A 6,500-nucleotide genomic window follows, 5' to 3' on the forward strand; every position below is an offset into this window, starting at 1 on the left:
TGATTCCAACTTCAGCGGCTACGATTAAGCCGGCTTAAGCTTTTGAGCTGAAAAAAGTTGGCAGCGGCGCGGCTTGATGGACGCCAGCCTCCAAAGCAACGAAATCTAAAAACTAATTTTGACAAGTTTAACTTCTTCTTTCTTAATAAATGTACAACTTACATGTAGCTTTATTGCTATAAGCTGTCCTTATTTTCGCTTGTAGTTTTTCGTCCTGCCGTTGCTAGTCTAAACTTGTTCTATATCAAATACGTAGTAGTAAATCATATTAAATCTAGATATTTTATTTTGTTTTTTGTTAAGTTTTTTTTTTCATATTTTGCAAAAAATAAAGAAACAACGCCAACATATTAATGTCATCCCTCAATATTTTCTATAGGGTTCTTATGTCCGTCCGTCCATCCGTCTGTCTGTCTTTCTCCTTTTATGTTTCAACCTACAAACATACATATGTTTAGATTATTACTCTTGTAGTTGCTGTTGTTTTTTTTTTTTTAATTTTTATTCAATTTATGGTCTTTTCGTTTATGAAAATGTTTAGCAAGGAGTTCATTGTATTCTCCAAAAATTTCAACTTAAAACTCAAGGACAACATCGTTCATTTACGTCTTTTCAATATGCGATTCGCATTATGTTTCACATTTAATTTTTTATATTTGCTCGTGTGTGTTTCAGTTTTTTTTTTTTTGACTTGGTTTTCATTGTTGAAATGAAATTAATAAAAAAAAACATATAACAAAAAATTTTGCAAAGGCGCTATCACAGAAAAAAATATTAAAAAATAAAACACTCGCCTGCAAAAGTCAAATGATGAGGACCAGAATAATGTGCTTAACGAAATAATTAGTGATGCGTGGTAGTGATTTCGAAAAGAGAAACTGTTATATTTCAAATAAATATTTGTTTATTAAAGTTCAATTACTTCAATTGCGAGGGTTAGTGCAAAAAGTTTTACTCAAATGATTGCACTAATATCATTTTACTCTTGCTGATTTGGTTTTAAAGGGGGTTTGTGTCAAAGTTTGTTATGTTATCCATAATTCAAACATCTGATTTACTCGAAATGGATCATATCTCAACTCATTTCCCTAAAGTCGAAGATTTCACCAGTTTTCCGGCTGCAACATCGATTCCCGAATCAATCCATCTGCCAATTTCTCAGTCAACATAGCATCAGCAGAAATACGCGATTCAACACTCAACTCCCTAATATCATCGTTCAACTTTCAATTAATTAGATTACAATTATATTAAGCTTTTGGAAATGCATTGTTCCGATTTACACGACACATTTGAAAATATTGCTTGAGCTTGGACTTAGTCCTTATTCTAACCGATAAATAATCCTTAACAAAGGGGTGCTTAAGTCAATATTAGTATATCGAAGGAACAACAAGAATGTTGTCAATATTAATAGAAGTTTACAAAAGACGGAGTGCTTACACCTGTATCGCTCGACAACAATTCACAACATCACTGCTGTGACCTAACAACATCACTGCTGTACCTAACATCCATCACCATTCAATCCAACATCCGACACATTCATACGAGGTCTACAAACCCCTAATTCATCTTGTATTTCATTCAGTTGACATCAACTCAATCCCAATATTTAGCCCCACAGCAGAGTTAGTACATGCCGACACGGCTTAACTCTGCTAACAGCAACATTTTGCAAGCTACGCCACCGCCGACTTCTTTCGACTCAAAAGCTTAAGATGGCTTAATCGTAGCCGCTGATTTATGGTGGAAATGCCAAGGTATTTCGGAAAAACTTTGTTCAAACAATTTGTTTAATATGTTAAGTTTTACGTCTTATGTGGGGCCCACAATCACTGCCCTGAGGGTATCAGATGTCTCGGTAAAAAGCACGAAACTTGTACCAAAATATTGACTTCCCCGAGCATCAGCAGTCTTTAAACAATATTCTCTTCCAACGATTTAGGTGAAACCAGAACTACCTTTCTAGGATTCAGTTTGAGGGCAAATCTTGCTAGTCCAATCAACTCCCGTACTAGATTATATGGTTATCGAAGCATCAGACCACGATTCAAAAACTACCAGGTGTCTAATGACTTCTTCATTTTATAGCCCCCCCCCGGTACTAGTAGCACCGTTTTTTCCGCCGGAATTTCAATAACACCAAAGTGAGAACAGTTCACCCAATCAAATAATCTGAGGTAGTCGAATCCTCAACTTGTCCAAGACACGCTCCCCCTGGAGTATATTACCTTAATGAAAGACCCCATCTTGGTGTTGTTGCAATCCCGGGGAAAAGAGATGCTACCAGTATCTGTAGTCTGTCGGGAGTATAAACTGGCCATGATCACATGTATCCTCAACCTTTCCATGGAATGATTTGACAAGGGGTCGAACCAGAGAACCACCTAATCTGGTACCACAGGAACCGGTAGATCGCAGGTCAGAGTTTTGAACTTTGTCTTGTTCCGGTTATTGGAGAGGTACCTTCGGGATGCACGTCGGGAAGATGGAAGATAATGTCGGTTAAAGGACTACCCCACAGAGGATTGACTGTGCAACTAAGCGTTCGAATTAATTTAGTGTTAAGAGTATATGATACGGGATGAGTGTAGGGGTATGAGGACCTTACCCACCCGCATACCTATAGTGAGTGTATCGGATGTTGCTCTCTATGAGTGTATCGAATGAATGAGAAGTGTGCTGGGTGATGGATGATCTTATACAAGTGACACCATTGAATTTTCCTTCCTTGTCCAGAAATGTTCAGGGTCTCATACCAGATCTACCACAGTGTGTTCTCTGGGGGTAAGAACAAGCCTTCGGCTTATTTCATGGATTCATGTTTCAGTCTATCTAACACGCATTTAGGTGCCGTTACCGACTCAATAGAGGTCATCCCATCTGCGTTGAGCAAAGAGGTTTTACATCCGGAGGCAGAACCATGTACGAAAATTGCCATTGGCATGTAAGAATCCCAAAGGGGCGGTCGTGAGTCGTCTAATCAGCTCACCCAGTGGTTGAAAAGGTACCGTCGTGAAGTAAGGCTAATACGGGTTCACTTCGACAGCTGTTCACATCGACTTCTTGCACAAGACACGGTCTAAGGAAGTTTAAACGAATAGCCAATGCTATTACTAAGCTTCAAAGCTTTTGTAAGAGTATTCGAGTTTAAGAAACTTATACTAATCCACACGAGGTGGCAATGTATTCATCAAAAGTTACTGTTTGCACCTGATGTAACTGATCGCAATATCTTTGGAAACATTGCGATTGATATCAAACTTGACAATATGTATACGAATACATAATACCACTTTGACATTGGTGAGAGTATTATGGATACAAAGGACAGATGATATATTTAAGGAATTGGAACCCTGATCTTATAGATCCGTTGGATCTCAAAGTACAAGAACATATAAAGAAATTTTATAACATTTAAGTAAATCTGACAGAAAAGTTAGTTGTAAGTTATGCTTTTATATAAACGTGGACCTCAAGAATTGAGAATTGTAGATATTGAATTGCAGTTTTAACGTCTGTTGCTGTCATTGTAGTTGCATTATTTTCTTGACATAAATATCCAGACATTTAGACTTTATAACAGGCGTTTAGAAGTACATATCTCTATACATATATATTTATCATTTTACTTCATTTTATATTTGTATAAATCAAAAAGAAGATCACAATGAAACAGCAACACCAAAAATAATTTCTTGGAAATTTTATACATTGTACAAGTCAATGGCCTGCATTTTATTTGTTTAATTTGTTTTATTATTATTTTTTTTTTTATTGTATTTCTGTTGAAAATTATCATTAATGAAAATTATTCACAAGAAACAACATTTTTGTAAATTTGAACAATTAAAGGAAGTTCTTTGTACTCGTTGTCGTAGTCGTATTTTGGCGTTTAATTTCGTATTCATTTCTTTCATGTTAATTTAGGAAATTTTTGCAAATATTTTTGTTGTTGTTGCTGTTGTATTTTAACTATAAGAACGTATTCATTTGCAAATGTGAATCAATTATATACTTACTTGTTGTGCAGCTTATAAGGAGGTCATTGGTCTTGACAAAACCTTGAAATTTATTCATATTATTCTAGACGAAAGTGTTCTATATTTAAACATATACGATTTTGGGTGGTAAAAATAGCGTTCATTGTGTAGTCTGGTTTAATTAATGGTCTTAATTGGAAATTTGAAGAATTTCGAGATTTTAGTTTATACATTGGTGTAATCATCATCTAGAAACGTTAAGGATTTGAATATGGGAGTATTGTTTTGGAAACAAATTTTAAATTCCTACTCTGTTCAGTACTATTAGAGTCATTTATTGTTAAACGCATATGGAATCAGACCTGCTGTCTTTAATGCTTCCAATTTTCTCCTAAATCTAGCATGATATATATCAAAAATGACCCCAACTTTCGAAATCGCTTATAATTTTCCGAATAATCGGTTGTAAAGTTTCAGCATCAACTATATGAGTCCTATTTGACTAAATAAGCTCTAATTTGTCCGTTTTTCCTCACCAAACATATTGCTTAGGATCTGTTCTGTGTCTAGATCCTACTTATCCTATTAATTCTCTCCTATTTACGATAATCCTTATTTAACAATCTTCCATTTTCTTGGAATGGAATTGCTTTGGAGATTTGCCAATATCTGATTTGGATCATGAGAAGATCTCTTTGGGCACATCCCGAGGAAAATTCGAGTTACATTCGATTGTCCAATGACATCTCAGAAGGGAGTAACATATTAATATTAAGCTCGTTCCTGGATTTCCAGATCTTTTAATTTCACTAACAGTTTTTTGTCCTTAAAAAGCTCATCGCTAATTGGCCGATCGCTTTTAGTTTGATAGTTGATTTCTATTTTGTTTAAGATCGATGATGTAAAGAAACTGAGTCGGAAAAACAATTGAAAACAATGATACATTCAGCGAAACTTCCATTGATCTATATGCTGAATCTTATTGAACTAGTTTTCATCTTCCCCGTTCAGATGGGAAATTCGTGGGTTTTCGAGATCGGTACCACTTTTTGTTTTTGATGACTGATTTCCAATGAATATAACGCAAGATATTAAAACATTCCAATATCATAGGTTTGGTGTCATTTGCTACCAAATCAGCGAAATCCTATAAAAATTCAAATTCCACATTTTCCAATTTGAATTCAACAAAAGTCAAAACTTATGTGTATGACTTAATCTGTTTACTTTCTCTGATCGATGGTATGAAGAAATGGAATCGGAAGAACATTTTCAGTAACTTTGATTCATTCATGAACCTTATTGAACTATTTTTTGTCTTCCGGGTTCAGCTGGGAAATTTGTGGGTTTTCGGGATCGGTACAAAGGTTGTTATACCATTTTTATTTTAAGTGACGGATTTCCAATTAATGAGCTTATGAACGCAATATATTAGAACATCGCTAAATCACAGGTTTTGTGTCATTTGCTCAAAAACCTATTGAGCTAATAAACTTTCTGTCTCTTTCTTAGCTCTGATTCAATGAAATCTTTCAGGATTTCAAATTCCTAATTTCTCAATTTGAATTCAACAAAAGTCTGAACTTATGATAAGTAAGCGACTACCTCGGTTTTTGCTGCTTATATTCTCTGTTGTAGCTTTGACGAAAGATGGCTTGAGGATTTTTCGATTTTCGATTTTTCGAATTTTATCATTTAATTAAAAGTCGACTTTTAGACTTCTCGACTATAAGTCGAATTTTTTCGACTTTTCGACTTATTTCGACTTTTTGACTTATTTCGACTTTTCGACTTTTTTCGATTTTTTCGACGTTTTGACTTTTTGGCTATTTTCGACTTCTTTCGACTTTTTTTCGACTATTTTTTGAGTTTTTTCGAGTTTTTCTGACTATATTAGAGTTTTCGACTTTTTTTCCACTTTTTTTTAAGATTTTCGACTATTTTTGACTTGTTTCTACAATTTTCGAGTTTTCGACTTTTTCCGACTTTTTACGGCTTTTCGACTTTCTTCGACTTTTTTCGACTTATTCGATTTTTTCGACTTATCGACTTTTTTCGACTTATCGACTTTTTTCGACTTATCGACTTTTTTCGACTTTCAGACTTTTCGACTTTTTTCGACTTTTATTAACAAAGTCGACTTTTTTCACAGACCATAGCCAAGTTATCGACTTTTTTGGAACAAAATAGTCGACTTCGACTTTTTTCGACAAAAAGTCGATTGTTCGATTATTCGAAAGTCGATTTATAGAACCCTATTGAGATCACGCCATCCCTTAGGACAGTGCTCCGTGTCTCTTTCTGTCTTTGAACCATTAGTGTAGTTTGAGATCACGTCATTCATTAGGACAGTGTTCGCGGCCCAATCATCCCTTGTCGGCATTCTGATCATAAATGACCTATTAAAATGCCTTCCCCATGATTGGCCTGCCTATCTTTTGTATGATGATGCCGTGACCAATACGATCATGCTTCAGTCCTTTCGACTGTTTAAGTGGAAACTTTTTATAC

The sequence above is a fragment of the Lucilia sericata genome, unplaced genomic scaffold (genome assembly GCF_015586225.1).
Source record: "Lucilia sericata isolate MDLA Ls3-8-SP2 unplaced genomic scaffold, ASM1558622v1 Contig000284F_arrow, whole genome shotgun sequence".
NCBI lineage: Eukaryota > Metazoa > Arthropoda > Insecta > Diptera > Calliphoridae > Lucilia > Lucilia sericata.